This window comes from Oryctolagus cuniculus, chromosome 16, assembly GCF_964237555.1.
Source record: "Oryctolagus cuniculus chromosome 16, mOryCun1.1, whole genome shotgun sequence".
NCBI lineage: Eukaryota > Metazoa > Chordata > Mammalia > Lagomorpha > Leporidae > Oryctolagus > Oryctolagus cuniculus.
The window spans coordinates 43,486,411-43,505,796 of NC_091447.1; the positions used below are offsets into that span (position 1 = coordinate 43,486,411).

General features: G+C 44.4%; 2 protein-coding genes and 1 pseudogene across 5 annotated transcripts in view; 1 reads left to right on the forward strand and 2 right to left on the reverse strand.

Annotated features, from left to right (window-relative positions):
* Positions 1 to 16,796, reverse strand: part of ANKIB1 (ankyrin repeat and IBR domain containing 1) — a 142,538-nt gene extending 125,742 nt beyond the window's left edge. Inside the window, exon 1 of one of the 3 annotated variants that reach the window (XM_070059821.1) lies at positions 16,637 to 16,796. The gene's annotated coding sequence lies outside the window, so the exon portion shown is untranslated. Of the gene's footprint in view, positions 1 to 15,565; positions 15,707 to 16,636 lie in introns of those variants that run through there. The other 2 variants (XM_008261744.4, XM_008261743.4) reach the window with 2 other exon arrangements.
* The window catches only part of KRIT1 (KRIT1 ankyrin repeat containing), a 40,098-nt gene continuing 36,865 nt past the window's right edge, over positions 16,154 to 19,386 (forward strand). The window contains exon 1 of one of the 2 annotated variants that reach the window (XM_002713810.5): positions 16,154 to 16,586. The gene's annotated coding sequence lies outside the window, so the exon portion shown is untranslated. Of the gene's footprint in view, positions 16,617 to 19,386 lie in introns of both variants that reach the window. The other variant, XM_008261745.4, reaches the window with a different exon arrangement.
* On the reverse strand, positions 18,882 to 18,992 carry LOC127492698 (U2 spliceosomal RNA; annotated as a pseudogene).

Here is a 19,386-nt window from a genome sequence, read left to right on the forward strand (position 1 = left end):
AGTCAAGTTCATAAGCCACCTGGCTACATGAAATTTGTGTACCTCAAATAAAATTTTTTAAAAACCACCTTTATTTGCACTTGTTTTCCTTTTTATTCCTGCTACAGTGATAGCACATCCTCTTCAAAGCAGAGGTATACATTTTATTTGTGCTATGGATCCTTTTCTTTTTTTAGAAGATTTATTTATTTATTTGAAAGGAAGATTTACACAGAGAGGCAGAGGCAAAGAGAGAGAGAGAAAGGTTTTCCATCCACTGGTTCACTCCCTAGATGGCTGGAACTACGCAGATCTGAAGCTAGGAGCCAGGAGCTTCTTCTGAGTCTCCCATGCAGGTGCAGGGGCCCATGGACTTGCGCCATCTTTCACTGCTTTCCCAGGCCATAGGAGAGAGCTGGATTGGAAGTGGAGCAGCCAGGACTCAAACCTGCAACCATGTAGGATCCTGGCACTGCAGGTGGCAGCTTTACCTGGTACACCACAGCACTGGCCCCAGGACCCTTTTCTTTTAAAAACTTTTCCAGCCGGCGCCGTGGCTCAATAGGCTAATCCTCCGCCTGTGGCAACGGCACACCGGGTTCTAGTCCCGGTCGGGCACCAGATTCTGTCCCGGTTGCCCCTCTTCCAGTCCAGCTCTCTGCTGTGGCCAGGGAGTACAGTGGAGGATGGCCCAAGTGCTTGGGCCCTGTACCCGCATGGGAGACCAGGAGAAGCACCTGGCTCCTGCCTTAGGATCAGAGCGGTGTGCCGCCCACAGCATGCTGGCCGCAGCAGCCATTGCAGGGTGAACCAACGGCAAAGGAAGACCTTTCTCTCTGTCTCTCTCTCTCACTGTCCACTCTGCCGAAGGAAGGGAGGGAGGGAGGGAGGAAGGAGAAAGAATAAGAACATTTTTCCTAGGGCAGGCATTGGGCCTAGTGGGTGCCGTGTACCGTATCAGAGTACTTGGGTTCAATACTTGCCTCTGGCCCCTAGTTCCAGGTTCCTGCTAATGCAGACACTGAGAGACAGGGGTGATAGCTCAAGTGGTTGGATCCCTGCTACTCACTTGGGAGACCTGGACTGAGTTTCTGGCTCCTAACTTCAGCCTGGCCCATCCCAGTGGTTATGGATATTGGTGTAGTGAACAAGCAGATGGGAGCTCACCATCTCTCTGCCTCTCAAATAACCAAATTTTTTTAATTTAATGAAAAATGTTTCCTTATCAAAAATCATGGTCTCTTATTTACCCCATCCAGTTCCTATGCTGCCAACATCCTAGAATCCAGACTCACAAATGCTTACATCACCCACCAATGTGCAAACATGTTCTATTATTTTTCATCTTTATAATATCTTCCCCCTTAAAGGACGAGCTTAATAAAAACTCGGTCAATTTCTATATACACATAAGAAAAATTGATTCAAAACCCTACCTAAAATCCCACATGGAAGTCAAATTCCAGATGAATTACAGATCCACATCTGAAAGGTAAAACAATGCCTTCAGAAGATGGAGGAATAGCTTCGTAACCATAGAGTAAATAAAGATATCTCACAAAAGACAAATAAAAACCTCCAAAGAGATTTGGAGGAGTAGATACATAGTTTAAAAACATGATAATAAAGAAACTAGAACCCTCATACAACGTACATATCCGTGTAAACTAGTTAGTCACTTTGGAAAACTAGTAAAGTTGAACATATGCATATCCTATTACTTGACAGTTTCACTCCCAAGTATGTGAACACATAGATACTGATCAATACGGAGGGACAACAGTGCTCACAGCAGCATTAGCATTAATTCTAATGGTGGAAAGCTGGACACAGCCCACATATCCACCATCAGTGCAGTGAATAAACTCCAGTGTATTTACAAACTGAAATATTCACATAGAAATAAAAACCAACCACTATACATAACAATATGAAGGAATACATTTTGAGTGGAAGAAGGCAGACACAGATTAGCACATACTATATGCGTAATTTTATACAAAACAACAAAACTCTCTTGTTGAAATTTCAATAATGGTTCCTCACAGGAGGCAGGATTTTGACTGGAGGCCCGAGGGATGCTTCCAGATACGTTCTGCCTCTACCCTGGGTGCTAATTACATAGCTGTGTTTCACTTTGTGAGAATTCACTGAGTTGAATACTCAGCATTTGTGTATGTCCCACTCAGTATAATATTTATAACATTCTAAGAAAGATAAATCAAACTTGCTATACCTCCCACAGTGGCTCCCTCCACTCATCTCAGCTCTACTTCACAGAGAATCCTGTTGACAGAGTCGTTTATATACCTGTTCCACTCATCATTTCCCACTCTCTCTTCGGTTCACTCCAATCCGGCTTCTATTCCTTCTGCTTCCTGACTTGACTTACCAAGAAAACCAACAACTTCCTACCTGTGCCAACTATCACATGATTTCCTCTCCCACTCAAAATTCATCCACCACTGTCTGCTACACACCATGGAGGTGGCCACTGGAAACTCCCTCCCTCTGTTGGCTGCCATGGCCTCAGCCTTGCCAGCAGAGGGAATGGGAGGGGATGCTACAGGAGGAAGAGGGCTCTCTTCCCCGTTCTGCTGTGCCGCTCTCAGCAGGCTCCCACAGTGCAGCAGCTAACAGTGAATGGTACCTCCTCGGGGGCAACTTGCCTTGGGATCTGGAGGGTGCTTCTAGGGACACACCCATCCCACCGAGTAGACTCCAGGGAATCCCAGAGCGTGGCGCCTCCCTACGAATATCCTCCATGTCCCCCTCCACCCAGTCCCTGAGGAGACGGCCTCCTGGGCAGTACACGGCTACCCCACTGAGTCCTGCTAGTGGGTTACCTTCCTTGGGCTGCCTCCCCTGGCCTCCTCAGAGAGGGCTTTTCTGTCAATAAGTTCTGGCACTTGAGCACAATCCCTAATAGGAAAAATCTGAAGCACAGGCAAGCACATAAAATTCCGGTCTTGTTGGGACAAGAGAAACTGAGTAACCAAGCAAGGTGAGATTTAACTACTCCAGTCAAGACAGTTCTTAAGCACTGGCTACCAAAAGCATTAGTCTACAAAATCTTCAAAAATCACAACAGGATCAAGTGGATACTATTGATCCAGGCTTAAAATTGGCACTGACAAATTTCAGAGATTATGAAAGAAGCTGTAGTATAAAGTTATAAAGCATGATAAAAGTTTAAAAGCAAGATGTGTACTAGAATATTACTATGACTGTTAGATCTGGCCTGGAGATCCAATTTGGAAGTTGACAATGTATACATGTTATTAAATCACTTGTACAAAATGTTTACAAAGATACAAACATACTGAATTTTTGCACATACACTTTCCCATTTTGAAATGCTAAGACTTTTTTCTCCTATCTACATTACTTTATAAACTTCAAAATACATACATATTAAATAGGATACAAAATTAGAAGCCAAAAATCCAGATAGGGAACATATACCAACCACACCAAGGAGTAAAGGGTACAGATAAGGAAGGTGGTAAGAGGAATTATGGAGAAATTCAAATATTTAACTATACAACTTTTAGGTTACAGAATCGTCACACCGACATTATGGCACGTGCTCTACTTAAAATTGGCCCTTGATGTGTAGTTGCCTAGGTCTAAAGACAAAAAATTCCAAGTAGATAAGTTTCTTTTAAACCCCATTCTGGAGGCCAGCTCTGTGGCACAGTGGGTAAAGATGCCTGCAGTGCCAGCATACTATATAGGTACTGATTTGAGTCCTGGCTGCTCCACTTCCAATCTAGCTCTCTGCTATGTACTGGGAAAACAGTAAAAGATGGCCCAAGTGCTTGGGCCCTAAATTTATCCAAATGCATCAATTACAGGTGAGAAAATGTGGCCACATTGGTCACATGGCAAGCACACTTCTTATACTTTTTTCTTTATCAAAGAACAAAATTACTATCTTCACCCCTCTTTACTTGGCTTGAGTCTAAATCACTAGTTTAACAGACTAAAGGACAGACTTAGGGTGAAAGAGGGAATAACAGTCTTTATTTTCATAAGTGCTTTCTGGAAATAAAAACAAATACACTATCAAAACCCACAAATTGGGACTGGCGCTGTGGTGTAGCAGGTACAGCCACCACCTGCAGTGCCGGCATCCCATATAGATGACAGTTCGAGTCCCGGCTGCTCCACTTCTGATCCAGCTCTCTGCTATGGCCTGGGAAAGCAGTGGAAGATGGCTGTTGCAGCCATCTGGGAAGTGAACTAGCAGATGGAAGACCCCTCTCTCCCTCCCTCTCTGTCTCTCCCTCTGTCTGCCTCTGTTTCTCTGTAATTCTGCCTTTCAAACAGATAAATAAATCTTAAAAAAAAAAACACAAATTATTTACTTGTTTATTGGTAATAGTATATGCCCTTCTCTCATTCACAGTTCCAGATACTAACTATGGAAAGAAGAGACAACACTAAGAATGCAGCCAGCTATCTAATGACATGACATGTCATGCCATACTACTGTCTTGTTCCCCACTGTCCTAGCTCTTCACCACTGTTTCCCAGAAACCAACCTCAAGACTGTTCCCAGTAACAGCTCCATTAACATAATGTGGCAATTCTTCTGACCATTTCTCTTCCTGACCAAAACCAGAGTGGAGCTTGTTTGATACTTTGTGTCTCACACTGAACAATTACTTGTACTCTAATCTTACTTCTCAGGGGTTCTGGGGAAATGTATAAGCAACCTACAGATAATTTTAAAAATAGGCAGTTAAAAGTGCTGTGGAAGGCAGTACAGTACACATGGAAAGACTGGCTTGTATGAGCAATGGAGCCACAAAGATTTTAAAAGATTTTATTTATATGAGAGGTAGTTACAGTGAGAGAAAGAGAAAGAGAGAGAGGTCTTCCATCCACTGGTTCACTTCCCAAATGGCCACAACGGCTGGTGCTGCACTGATCCAAAGCCAGGAGCTTCTACTGGGTCTCCCATGCAAATGCACATGCAAGTGGAGGGACCCAAGTACTTGGGCCATCTTCCACTGCTTTCCCAGGCCATCGCAGAGAGCTGGATTGGAAGTGGGGCAGCCAGGACTAGAACTGGTACCCACATGGGATGCCAGTGCCACAGGTGGACACTTAACCTACTGTGCTACACTGCCCGCCTCCCCTCATTATTTAAGAAGTCATAATATTAGTATACTGCCTTATATTGTTGATATCTAGCCTTTATTTTAAAATAAAATCTTCTTGATCATAGGACCTACATGTTTCACACACATCTCTAATCCCTGACATTATATTACACTCGTGTCTAATAAATACTTAACCAATATTGAGACAGATTTCAGATGTTACATAAACTTTCCAATACAGGCCCTGATTTCCAGATCCCACCCCCAGCTGCACTTTCCATATTACAACCAAATGAACTGATTGTATCAAAGGGTAAATTTGCTCTCCTTCAATTCCATTTAAAAATTTCCAAAGGCTCCCAATCCTAAGAAAAGGTCTCTACCATGACCAGCATTTCTCTCTTCACAGCCCCTCTCTTAAAGCTCAGCCCCACCCATCAAACGCCTAAAGCTCCAGCGTGTCCTCCTTCCCACCTGCTACAAACTCCTTCCAACAGGTTGTCTACCTCCTACTGGCCATTCAGGTCTCGCCTTGAGACATTTTCTCCATCAAGTTCCATAATCACAGCTCAAACTCTCAACTAGCCTAGATGTCTTGCCTCCCTAACTTGATATTACACTCAAATCACTACATACAGCTGTAGTAAAATGTTTATCTACTTCAGACAATGATCACACCATAGTCAGTTTTATAGACACTGCTTATCATAGTTAATGGTACATACAACACTTTAATAAGTATTATTTATTGAACATAATGATAACGTTCTGTGTCCCCTAACATTAGTTTCAGCTTTGAGAAGATAATCATGTTTATCTCACTGTTTACATGTAAACAATTTTGAAAAAAAATTTTTAAACTATGGCAGCCCAACAAGTTAAAGGAAAAAAACTTCTGGGACCTTATTCTGCAGATACATTTATTATGGTACAGAATGCAAAATCAGTATTATTTTTCCAAGAGAAAAAGAGTATTTTAAAAGAACTTGTTATTCTGTTATAGTCACCAAACTGGACATGCTTCTCAGTGCAAAGGCTGTGCCACGGATGAGGAAGCAACAGGAGAGAGCGCCATCTCAGCGTGGATACCCACACAGGAAGACAAAGCAGCCTGCAGAGCCCCACACAGCCCTCAACAATCGACTGCTAACTTGAGGAAAACAATCCCCTGATTTGTTTATACACCTCTGTTTCTGGATTCCTGTAGCAGCTGAACATGACTTCTGTTCTAATAAGAAAGACAATACAAAGTTAGGAAACAATTCAGGAAAAGGTTTGTATAACCTAGATAGGACAGCTAGCCTCAAGTCAGGGATATCAGAAATCACAGAGAAAAAGATAGATGTAAATGATTACTTGAAATGCCAAAAGAGAAATTCATGATAAATTATTCCAAAACTGTACAAAAAAAAAAACAAAGGACAGATTGACAAACTATGTTTGCAAATAAATTAATGGGCTATATCCATAAGAAATACATCAAAGATTGCCCACAAATTGGTAAGAAAAAAAAACTGATAAAAAAATAGACAAATAAGCAACTCATAGCACTGAAAAAAAAAATGACCCATAATATATCAAAAGATGTTTAGCCTCACAAGTAGATAGGGAAACACAGTTAAGAACCACAAGATTTGAAAAATTCACTTCATTGTCAAAGGAAAGTACTCATTCATATGAGTGTTTAGGGGAAACAGTGATTCTCAGACATTAATGGTGACAATAAAAATTGTGTCAACATTTCTGGAAAATGACTTGGCATTATGTACAAAAATCAGTATATACTCTGTACAAAGATATTCATTAAAGTATTATTCATAATAGAAGGCTAGAGACAACCTAGAGGTCCAAAATGCACAATTACAGCTTCAGATATCTATTGCTACAAAGTAAAACATCACAAACTTAGGACACCAACTTCACCTCATATTATTGATGGCTAGTCCTCCTTAGGTAAACAACAATATGTGATTTCTCATGACCTGTAGGTTGGTTGGCAGTTTCTCTGCTTGTTTCAGCTCTGGTTGCTCTGTGGGGACATTCCGTTAATGGGTCAGCTGGGCTAGCAGGTTCAAGGTAATTCACGTTCACATCTGCTGGTTGGTGCTGGCTCCCAGTGGAACAACTTGGTTCTCCTAGAGGCTAGACCAGCTTCCTTATTAGGAGCTGCAGGAAAGCATTCCTTGAAGCCTCTTAAAGACTTGGCTACAGTACTCACAAATCACTTCCACCATACTCACTGGTCCAAACAAGTCATGAGAGAGAGAGAAATAGGTTGAACCTCTAGATGGAAAAAGTAGTGAAGGCATATTGCAAAGAGGACTGTGTATCAGGATGGGAGGAAATGTATGGCAGTTAAACATTCTACCTCAGGTAGGTAGTAGGTATAGGGTATGTGTGCGTGTGCCTGGATGTATACAGATTATTAAAAGAATGAGGTGTCGCTTTATGTACTCATGCTTTAAGTTTTTAAAGAAGTAGTAAGTGAATAAAAGAACGAAGGTGCAGAAAACTTAATATTGTAAGTTATCATTTGTGTGTGGGGAAATTACATATGTATCTTCTCACCTGTTTGTAAATCCTTGAAATACAGATAAACTACACAGTGGGACACACACAGGAGTCAGGATGCTGGTTGAGGATACAGAGTACTGAGGATACACTGGGAAGAGCAGCAGAGGTGTGAGTCAATTAGCCCAGAGGTGAGGACAGGAGGTATTGTGTGAGGAAAAAAGAGCTGCACAGACTTATGGGCCCAGGACGGGGCTGTGGAACCACAAAGGGGACTAGGCCAGCAGGTCCAGTGGTGAATAACACAAGGTCAAGGAGGCAGAGTCAAGCAGATGGTCTAAATAGCAGGGAGAGTGGGAACACACTGAGCAAATAAGTAAAACAAACTGGACAAATGATAAATATATCGAGGCTAAAGTGAGGCCAGGTTTCTTAATACCAGAGAAGGCATCTATAGGCATGGAGAGAGGGAAGGCAAGAGAGAATCCTGGGGTACTGAACTGGAATTGGAATGACAGAAACAAATTTATGATTTTATAATACATATATATTTATGTATAAAAAATAATTATGTGAGTGTACCATACAAGGGTACTTCAAAAAGTTCATGGAAGGGGCAGGTGTTTGGGTAGTGCAGTTGGGATACACACATCCCACATCACAGTACTTGGCTTTGGTCCTCAGCTCTAGCTACCAATTCCAGCTTCCTGATGGTGCAAACCCTGGGAGGCAGCAGTATTGGCTTCAGAGGTTGAGTTCCTGCCATCCACACAGGTGATCTGGGTTCTTCTTGGTTCTCAGCTTCAGCATGGCCCAGCCCTAGCTACTGACAGCATGTATGGAGTGAGCCAGGACAGGAAGCTCTTCCTCTATTTGCTTCTCAAATGATTAAATAAAAAACAATTTTTTTAAGTTCACGGTAGAGGTAGGTGTTGTGGCACAGCGGTTAAGCCTCTGCTTGCAATGTCCACATCCCCTATGAAGTGCCTGATTCAAGTCCTGGCTACTCGGTGCGCCTGACCTCGCTTCCTACTACTGGCACCTGTAAAGCAGCAGACGACAGCCCAAAGTACTCCGGGTTCTCATCTTCCATGTGGGTAGCCCAGGTGGAGTTCCTGGCTGCTGGCTTCAGCCTAGCCTAGCCCTTGCTGTTATGGGCATCTAGGGAAGCGAACCAGCGGATGGGAGAACTCTCTGGTTCTTTCTCCCCCTCTCTGCCACTCTGTATTTCAAATAAATAAATCTTCAAAAAAAGAGTCCATGGAAAATTAAATTAAAAAGTAAGTTTCTTTCGGTGCAAAATATGTTGAAATCCATGTGGTTTTTCATAGTACATGTATTTCATAAACTTTTTGAAGACCTTTTACATTTCAAAAAATTTTTACACCAAAACAAACTGACTTTTTAATTCAATTTTCCACAAACTTCTTGATGTATCCTTAAAATGTGTGTACATACAAATCATACACATATGTGTCCCAATTATGTCTACTGAGTGCTTGGAAGCAATGACACCCAATAGCAATGAGCACACTAAGCCCCCAAATTTTGTTTTTAAATTACATTTCTTTATATTATTCATCTGAAAAGCAGAGAGAAAGAGAGAAATCTTCCAGCCACTAGTTCACTTCCCAAATGCCTGCAACAGCCCAGTCTAGGCCAGGCCAAACCCAGGAGCCCAGAACACATTCTGGGTCTCCCACCTGGGTTGCAGGAACCCAAGTACTCGAGCCATCTCCTGCCTCCTCCCAGGGTTTGTGTTCGCAGGAAGCTGGAATCTGATGTCGAGCCAGATCAAATCCAGGCACTCAGAAATGAAATGTGTGTGCCCTAAGTGGCATCTTAACGCTACACCAATTGCCTGTCCCTAAATCTTTGTTTTTAAATATCACCTTTAACAAATAAAACAAACAGTGCAACAAAAAACAGGACTTCTTGAGGAAATGGCTGATTCTAGAACCAGACAAGGCAAAGCACCAGATGAACCAGGAACAGTTTGTTCTGCCAGAAAGTCCTAAGGAAATGCACAATAAATGAGATAGGACCATGATAAATGGGCACAAGAGCCAGCTTAAAGGGGTTCCCACTGGCTTAATCAGGATAATTTAAACACCAAAACTGAGGCTGGCACTGTGGCACAGTAGGTTAATCCTCTGCCTGGGGTGCCAGCATCCCATATGGGTGCTGGTTCTGGTACTGGCTGTTCCTCTTCTGATCCAGCTCTCTGCTGTGGCCTGGGAAAGCAGTAGAAGATGGCCCAAGTGCTTGAGCCCCTGCATCCATGTGGGAGACACAGAGGAAGCTCCTGGCTCCTGGCTTCAGATCGGCCCAGCTCTGGCCACTGTGGCCATTTAGGGAGTGAACCAGCAGATGGAAGACCTTTCTCCCTCACTCTCCCTCTCTAAGTCTGTAACTCTACTTCTCAAATAAATAAAAAAGCTTAAAAAATAATAAACAGCAAAATCATAATAGTAACAGACCACAACATAATAAATAAAAATCTATGAGCTTTTTCTGATCTAAATAATAAGAGGGAGAAAGAAAGTAGTAGTATCTTACAACAAAACACCAACTTATGTAGAAGGAATAATGAAACTGAAGAATTATTGCAATCATAACAGAAGTGGTTAGTTCAGGTAGGAGTCATTAATGACACCCTCTAAACTTAGCTAGTCATGTCAGCAGAATTTTGGAATATATGTCCACAAATACAATCAACCAAAATGGGGCACAAATACGGTCTTGCTAACAGCAGTCCTAGAGGCAGAGTCTGTCATCAGATGGCTCGAGTGAAATGCACTGAGGCCACAGCACCACTTCAGGGGTATTCCTGCCAGGAATGCAAGACCTGAATGGGGTCACGAGGAAAACTTTACAAACCTGAAATGAGGGTCACCCCACAGAATGTAGGGCCTCTGCTTTCTAAAACTGTCAAGGACATAAGAGGAAAAACTGAGGCTGAAGAAGTCTAAAGAGCTATGACAATTAAATGTAACATATATTCCAGATAGGATCCTAAGCCAGAGAAGAAAGATATTGTAGGGACAGTTGACGAAACTAGACAGCAGCGTGTACCATAGCTGATTTTCTGACGGGGAGGGCTGTATGTTGGTTGGATAAGAGTGCTTTGTCTTTAAGAAAGAGACAGTGTGGTAGTAAAGGGTGATGGGATACCACATCTGCTGCTCGCTGAAACGGTTTATGAAGACTGATAAATGGGTGTGTGTGTGTGTGTGTGTGTGTGTATTTAGTCAACCCAAGTATTTATGCATGTAGACTGAGGGCAGGCAACAGAAGAAACACTGCAAACAATGGAGGAAATCTGGGTGAAGAGGTTCCCGGAGTTCCGGTACCTTTTCTGGAAGTCTGAAGTTATTTCAAATGATTTAAAACATCTGCAGTAAAGATGTGATATACAACAGCCAGTGCTAGTGCAAATGTCAATCAGCAATCATCTGAAGCCAGGGTCAGAGAATGCCCTGGCTTAATATATTTATTTACAGACTTCCCTTCACCATACTGTGGGGGGATGCATTAACAAGAAGGGCAATATTTTCATGCCTGTTTGGAGAACTAAGAATATCTGAATATTTAAGTACACTTTCCTGGGGGAAAGCAGTTTAAAAGCTGCAGCTTGCAATGCTGGAATCCCCAATTAGAGCTCCAATTCTAGCACCAGCTGCTCCTGCTAATGTGCCTGGGAAGGAAGCAGAAGATGGGCCCGAATACTTGGGTCTCTAACACCCATATGGAAGACCAGGATGAAATTCCTGGCTCCTGCCTTCAGCCTGGCCCAGCCCCAGCTGTTGCAGCCATTTGGGAAGTGAACCAGTAGATAGAAGATCTCTCACTCAGCCTTTTAAACAAAAACAAATAAATATTTAAAAACAAAACAAACAAAAAAACCCTCCTTTCTATTCATGGATTTTAAATGGGTATTTTACAGCTCAATGAGGAAAGGCATCTTGACTTGATCATCTTTGTAGTCTCAGCACCTAACACATTTATAATTTAACTATTACTGTCTTGAACAGAACGTTATTGTCAATATTGTTCCAATCAGAGAAACAGAGTGACTTGAACAGTACCATGGATTTTACTACACTGAAAGAGAAGGAATGTTTTACCTCGAGTTAAAATGTCTGTGGTCAGCCTGAGAATAGCAAATATCAAGGATTACCTTTCTTAGGAACTCAAGGAGTATGACTTATCCACCCTACAGTCCTACAAACAGAAGCGTGTGTAATCAGAGGTAAAAGGCAATATCCTAAAAAATAGCAAACCGTTCACAGTTTTCGCAAGAAACATAGAATAAAATGTTTATAACACAAATGAGGCTTTTAGAAAAAAACTGACAAAGGAAAATCTTGTTTAAAAGAATTTGCTAGGGGGTCTAAAAAACTACTGCATTGGACCATATCAAATTGCTAAGGAAGTACACGTCTTACTAGTAGTAGATGAGCAAGGTAGTTTTCAAATATGAAGGAAAACATTTTAATTGCGGTAACCCACTTTTCAAGGCATTTAGTTGTCAAAAATAAACTCAACAAGTCTTTAAAAGCTGGATAATGTCACATGGCTCAATATTCTACCCTTCCTGAAAGGTGTGCACATTTTTCAGTACTTTTCTTAGGTTCTTGGTCCCAGTGCTAATATACATGTTCAAAGATCTGTTAACTATCTTTACAAAAATTTAAACATTTAAAAAGTTACATTTGATAGTATGTCTGCTTTCAAACACAAAAGATACTGATACTTATGAAAGTAGGATTTTTTTGTTTGAAGCAGAGAATAGAGAACTGAAATCTGTTATGACTGTATTATTACTTCTCCCTGTTGAGGAGTATAGGTCAAATCTTTTCTAGCATATTATAAATTAAACAATACAAAACAAAAACATTCAACAATCCTATAAGCCAGAAATCGGTGTGGTTTCTAAATGAAGATAAAATACTTCTTAGCAGTGTTCTAAGAATTAAATGAGAAAATGTATGTAAAGAAGCCTGGTTGGGGCGGGCACTGTGGCGTAACCGGTAAAGCCACTGCCTGCAGTGCTGGCATCCCATAGGGCGCTGGTTTGAGTCCCAGATGCTCTTCTTCCAATCCTGCTCTCTGCTATGAGCTGGGAAAGCACTAGAAGATGGTCCAAGTCCTTGTGCCCCAGCACCTGTGTGTGGGAAGACCCGGAAGAAGCTCCTGGCTTCAGATCAGCACAGCTCCAGCATTTGCGGCCAACTGAGGAGTGACCAGCAGATGGAAGACCTCTCTCTCTCTCTCTCTGCCCCTCCTTCTCTGTGTAACTCTGACTTTCAAGAAAAAATAAAATAAACCTTAAAAAAAAAAAAAAAGCAGCCTGGTAGCTGGCACAAATTAAACACCCAATAAATGGCACTGCATTCATTCTTCATAGAAAGGAAGTGAAAACATACAGTAAGGCCAAGGGACTTAAAAATCCATTAGAGAAGCCTGTGAAAGCAGATGGATACAGTCCAGTCAAATATCTAGATCGATAAATTCAATGAGGAAAGGAATATTGATACATTTATCCTTAGAGTTCCAGAACTAACACAGGGCCTGGCACACGCAATAGGTGTTCAATAAAGACTTGCTGAAACGAAGTGAGCGTGAAAATATGTTATCTGGAAAACTTTTTTTTAAAAGAGGCAGTCTCAAGTTTCCTGAAAAATAAACTGAATGTCCCAAATTACCATTCCCTAGACAAGTAACGTTGGGAAAGGAGTGAAACTTTTAAGCATTTCTTGAAGCAGAGGAACTCCCCTGAGACTGTCTCTTTAATGACTAAGCCCACTTTCAAATCCTTTTTTACAACTATGTAATATACAAGGTCTATTATGTGACAGAAATACTTAAAATTGTAATCTTAATCAATGTTGTATGCATCCTTGAAGGGGGCGGGGGTGTTACCCACAGCACAGAGGAATCTTTCCCAACTTCCATGCAAGGAGGATCAGATAAACCTAACTCACAGCTCTTCCATCTGCTGAACTCAGCTTTCACCTACAAGCAGGTTGTAAACACATATTTTGTAACCATATTTCACTTTCACAAGTTTGAGTGCACACTCTAGAAAAGGAAGAGGGAAGAAAACCAACTCTCTCCAAAGTGGAGAGTGCCACAGAAGTACAAGAGTGCCTAACAAAACTCGCCTCCCATGTCTCAGCAGCCACCTGTTAGAGCCCCAGCTTACTGTCTGGTTTTTGCAAACTCAAAATTCTCCGGGGAGCAGACAAGGAAACAAGTACAAAGTTAAAATACGGTCCTATCTTCCCCACCACACCATGAGAGGAGATCAGAAGAATTCTTTTCTTAAAAAGACTTCTCCAAGTTACTGCCCAGCATCTCACTACAGCATCCATTCTTCTTGTTCGGAAACTAATCAATTTTACAGACAGCAAAAGCCACACCCTTAATAACACACAGCTCTGCACAGTGCTTGGCTTCCCTGCCAAGTCAAGTACATTTCCAGGCAGCCAGTCGGAGCTCCATCTCCTGAGTCTGCTTCAAACTCAAATCTGTTAAGTGTGAAGTCAGAAATCAAAGAGCCCCAAATCAACTGCACAAAGGATTTTTTTGAGAGGGGGGAAAAACATTAAAAACATCTTTCTTAATGAAATGACACTTTTTTTTTTCAGAAAAACAAAACACCTAAACTACCAGATTAAATGACAAAGTAGTTTGTAGAATATTAACAAAGAACCTATAATACACAGAGTAAAATTATGCTTAAATTATCACTTGTTTCCCATATATGGTGCCTTGAAAAGTAGCAAATTCATGAAGGCATTGTCCAACTACTGGCACTTTAGTTATTTTTTAACATAATTTCTGGAAAGTTCTTAAGTAGCAGTTTAAAAAGCAAAACAAATTTTAATGAGAAAAAAAAAAGCCTACTCCAAACTCTGGTAAAATACATTGACGATATTCACTTTTTTTTTTTTTAATCCAAGAAGCAGTAAGGTCACAGGCACAAGTGTGTGACATCTGTGGGTAGTTGATACAAATCAGAATAAAGGTTTCTCTGGAACTAAGCACTAAAACAGCACTCAATACAATCTGACACGATCTTTAAAAATCATTTTAACGCTAACATTTTTTAACTGCTATGTGCGTCTCCAATAGCAAAGCCAAAGCTTTCCAAATCAAAGATTTTTCACTTCACGCACACACGCTTTTGTAAATTAAAAAAAAAAAAAAAGCTAAATGTCAATGAAAACACCGAAAAATGTTCAAGGCACCCGGGACACACTATCGGAAAACATCTGTTTTCACAGTCATTTCTCAGAGTTCCTGGCAGCGCCCTTTGCAATCCGGGCTTCTTCGGAATGCCGTCCCGGGTGCACAGAGCCGGGAGCATGGACCTCGGCGCCTCCTCGGGAGACGCGTTATTACAGATGGACTTCCAATGCCCTCCGACTCAAACAACGCACAGGCACACACAGTGAGCAAGGGAGACGATTCGGGGTACCAGGGGCGCCACGTACTTTTATTTTTGGTGGCAGCGGCTGCAAATGAAGGTTCCCTGAGAGCCGTCTGCACCTATCCCCACCCATCACAGCCCTGCGGAGCTCGGGACCCGGTCCGCTTGTCCCCGGGATGGAGGAACCCGTGCCTTTCCGCGTCTCCCAGGGTGGGCCGGGGGAGGCTGTGCGCTCCGGGCTACGGACAGAAACCCAGGGAGGACGCGGATCCTTGGCGGACAGGACAAGGAGAGGCATCCGGGTGGGGAGGATGGCACGCCTTGCGGAGACCCCCGGGGCTTGCAGATCCGCCTCCCGAGGGGCAGACAGGGTGCTGCCCGCTCACGGATGGGGACAGACAGACAAAGCTCCACAGGCGGACAGAGGCACACTCGCCGGAGACCTGAGAGGGCGTGAACCAGGCGGCTCCGAAAGCCAAGCCCCAGATGGTGTTGAGAGACCCGACACCTCGAAGCTGAGACTTACGGTTACTTCCCGGGCTGAGAGTGAGGGTCGGGGGTGGGGGGGGACCCCGCAGGTCTGCAGTGCTGCCCCTCGCGCCGAGCCGGTGACCTCAGGTACCCTCTGCGCCCCACCCACCCGGACGGTCGCCCCCTTCCTCGCCGGCCCGGGTGCGCGGCCGGGCAGACGCCGCTGGGGCCAGGGGTGCGCACCGGAGGCCCGCGAGAAGCGCTGCGTGAGCCCGAGGCGCCGCGGCGAGGCTCAGACTGGGCGGGCGGCCCCCATCCCTCTCCAGCCGCCGCGCCGCCTCACTCGGGGGAGGGGAGGAGGGGGCGGTGGCTCCTGCCTCCGCCTCGCGGTCAAGTCCGGCTCATGCTTCAGCCTGGCGCGCGCGCCCGCGCCCGCGCGCGCAGCCCCGGCCGCCCTCCTCCCCTCCCCCGCCTCCGGCTCTGCCGCTGCTGCCCCTGCCGCCGCCACCCCAGCCTCGGAGCCGCCCGCCACCAGCCCCAGGGAGCGTGCGGCGCCGGCGAGCAGCGGCACGAACGGCAGCAGCTAGGCTGCCGACCCGGAAGCTCTTACGCCGCCAACCGCGAGGCTGCGAGGGGTGTGAACCCGGAAGCGATTTCCTTGCCCCGGTAGCGGCGGTTTAGAAAGCGGAGGCCTTGGGAGATCTGGGAGCCCGTAGTTTCGGGAGAGGGTGAGGGGCGAAGGGTGCCCAAGTGCCAGGAGAAGGAAGGACTGTCAAAGAGCCGGTGCGCAGAAGGCTCTCCGGACCCCAGGGGCCCGAGCTCGCGGGCGCCGGAGCGCAGCTCTAGGCGCCGGGCGGCTCTCGCTGGCCACCGAGGGTGCCCCTGTCACAGGAAGTCAGGCCGGGCCCGGAGCCCGGGACCGCGGCCCGAGCATGGGAAAGCGGTGAGGGTCCCGCCCCGAGTGTTGAATGTAGCGACCCGAGGGGCAGCCGGCCGCCCGCACGGGTGAGACCGCTCGGTTTCCTTGGGGGAAACGAGGAGGAGCAGGATCCCGACTGCAGCGAGAGAGGACCGAGGTGGGAGCCCGAGCCGTCTGGTTTCTCCAGGCAAGGAGTTCGTTTTTTACCTGCAGCTGCGGAGAAGCCGCCGCCTCGGGGGGAGGGGGAGGATGGGGTGGAAACTCTGCCGGCTTCCCGGGAGTGGACCTCGAGGGGCGGTGGCGGAGCACGAAGCCTCCCGGGGCCGAGGGTGGGTCGTGGCCGTTGCAGGGAGAGCGGGCCACACAGCTTCTCATTCCAGCTCGTTCCTAACCCTCTGCGTCTTTTTTTTACGGGTTTCCGCTTTCGCTCTTTGCTTTTTCCCCCCGTGCTGGTTTCTGTTTCTTTGCTTGGTTATTGATTTGGGGTTTTTGCTGTTTAGTTCTTTTTGGCTCCACCAGAAGTCGTTTCATCGAGCGGGCTAGGTCAGGCATTGGGCCCCGCTCCTTCCTTTCCCGCTCTGTGGAAGGGCTGCTGTGTCTGTGCACTTTCTTTAGGGACAGACCTGCCCCGGGCGCGCGAGGTGACCCCGCAGTTGTACACCTGCCCTCCGCAGTCGCCGCGTGAATCGGAAGTGTTCTGAGCGGCTCCTAGACAGCTGCTACCCCTAACACAGAACCACGCCCACCGCTTTGTTTACAGAGGAGCCTGACTACAGCAGTATAGCTATCCTCTGCCTAACCGTTTGCCAGCAGAGTCAAGCCCTAGTGCCACATATTTCCTGTGTGAATCAATTGAACTCTTAGGCAAAGCTCAGTCTAGCCGTCGCAGACTGTTTTTCTAACTGTTCAGTTTAGTTCGTTCCCCTCTTCCATCCATTTGTATGTGTTTCTGTCTTAGCATGTTTAGCTTCCTATAGGAGAAGCTGTCCTTATTTTTCTGGCTTAAGCTTTTGTTTCCTCCTTTCACGTCACTGGAAGAATGTACATTTCTTTAAAATCGATTTTAAGTCCGGCACCGCGGCTCACTAGGCTAATCCTCCGCCTGCAACGCCGGCACACTGGGTTCTAGTCCCGGTCAGGGCGCCGGATTCTATCCCGGTTGCCTCTCTTCCAGTGCAGCTCTCTGTTGTGGCCCGGGAGTGCAGTGCAGTGGAGGATGACCCAAGTCCTTGGCCCTGCACCCGCATGGGAGACCAGGAGGAAGCACCTGGCTCCTGGCATCGGATCAGCGCAGTGTACCTGCCCAACGAACGCGCCAGCCATAGCGGCCACTTGGGGGGTGAACCAACAGAAAAAGGAAGACCTTTCTCTCTGTCTCTCTCTCTCTAACTACCTGTCAAAAAAAAAAAAATCGATTTTAAGACGTTAAATGACTTTAAAAACAGAATGCTATAATGCCAAAACCTCATATCTAAGGTATTTTTTATTAAGGTTTATTTATTTATTTGAAATAGTTACAGAGAGAGAAAGAGGCAGAGAGAAAAGTCTTCCATCTGCTCATTCACTCTCCAAATGGCCACAACAGCCAGAGCTATGCCGATCCGAAGCCAAGAGCTTCTTTTGGGTCTCCCACGCAGGTGCAGGGGCCCAAGGACTTAGGCCATCCTGTACTGCTTTCCCAGGCCACAGCAGAGCTGGATCAGAAGTGGAGCAGCCAGGACTCAAACCGATGCCCATATGGGATGCTGGCACTGCGGGCAGCGGCTTTACCATGCCATAGCACCTGCCCCCATATCTAAGTTTTAGTCACATCCCATTTGTTTACCTTTTGAAAGCTGAAAGTTTTGCGCAGTACCACATATTCTAGAGGAGTGATGAGCACAAAGCATTTTGCTGATAGGCGTTTTCTCGATATGAGTTGATCAAGACAACTTAGAAAACTAAGAATTATTTGATCTCTGTTTTAGGTGCCTAATAGAAAACGTTGTTTCTGTAATTGTGCAATGTGTACTACACAGTGTATCATTAGTATATCATTAGTAGAGTGTCTCTTTGGGAGCTTGCAGTTTTCACAGAGGCATATATCTCATAATTCGTAAAATTTTATTATTTTGAAGTCATTGTCAATTTAAGGTGAAAAGTAATCAGTAAATAGAAATTCCAAAAATAGGCCTTATGGCCTAGGAAGCTCTGTTGCATGAGGTAGGTTTAAGAATGAGCTATTGAAAAAAGTGAACTGAAAAAAAATTCTATGACTATGGAATGAGAATGAATATGTCCTTATAAACTCACAAAATGAAATGCCTCCATCCTAATGTTTTACTATAGTTTCTCTCGGGAAATATCCATAGCTCTTTGGTCCTAAATTGATGAAGACTTAAAATAAAATTTTGCGCAGTATTTTAATGTTTGTTTTAATCTTAGGTTGAAGTTTTTTAAAATGTCAAAAGTTACTGGATATTAGAAGAATTTTGTTTTAAAGAAATTTTCCAATTATAAGAAATAATTAAACTGATAAGAACAGATATTACACTTGATCTTAGCCAAAAGGCTGAGAAGGAATAAAAAAACATTTTTTTAATTTATTGCTTAGAGAGATGGATTAAAAGTTCCAAAGTGACTTTATCAGTGGCAGTTGGGAAACAAAGTAAATTACTGTGTTTCCTCTCTAGTAACACTAAAATCCCCCTTGTTTGCAAATGGTCTCATTTTTCTCTTGAGAGTTGGAGCAATAAGGAATTCATTAAACATGAACAGGTCATTTTAATGCTTGAAGAGTTTTTTATAAAAATTGAAGACAGTTCATCTCAACATGGCTTGGAAACGAACTTTTTTATTTTCTTTTAGAAATTTGCTGGCCTATAAGTGAAAGGAAACTTTTTTGAAAAGAGTAAATAGGGGCCAGTGCTGTGGAATAACGGGTAAAGCTTCCACCTGCAGTGCCAGCATCCCATTTG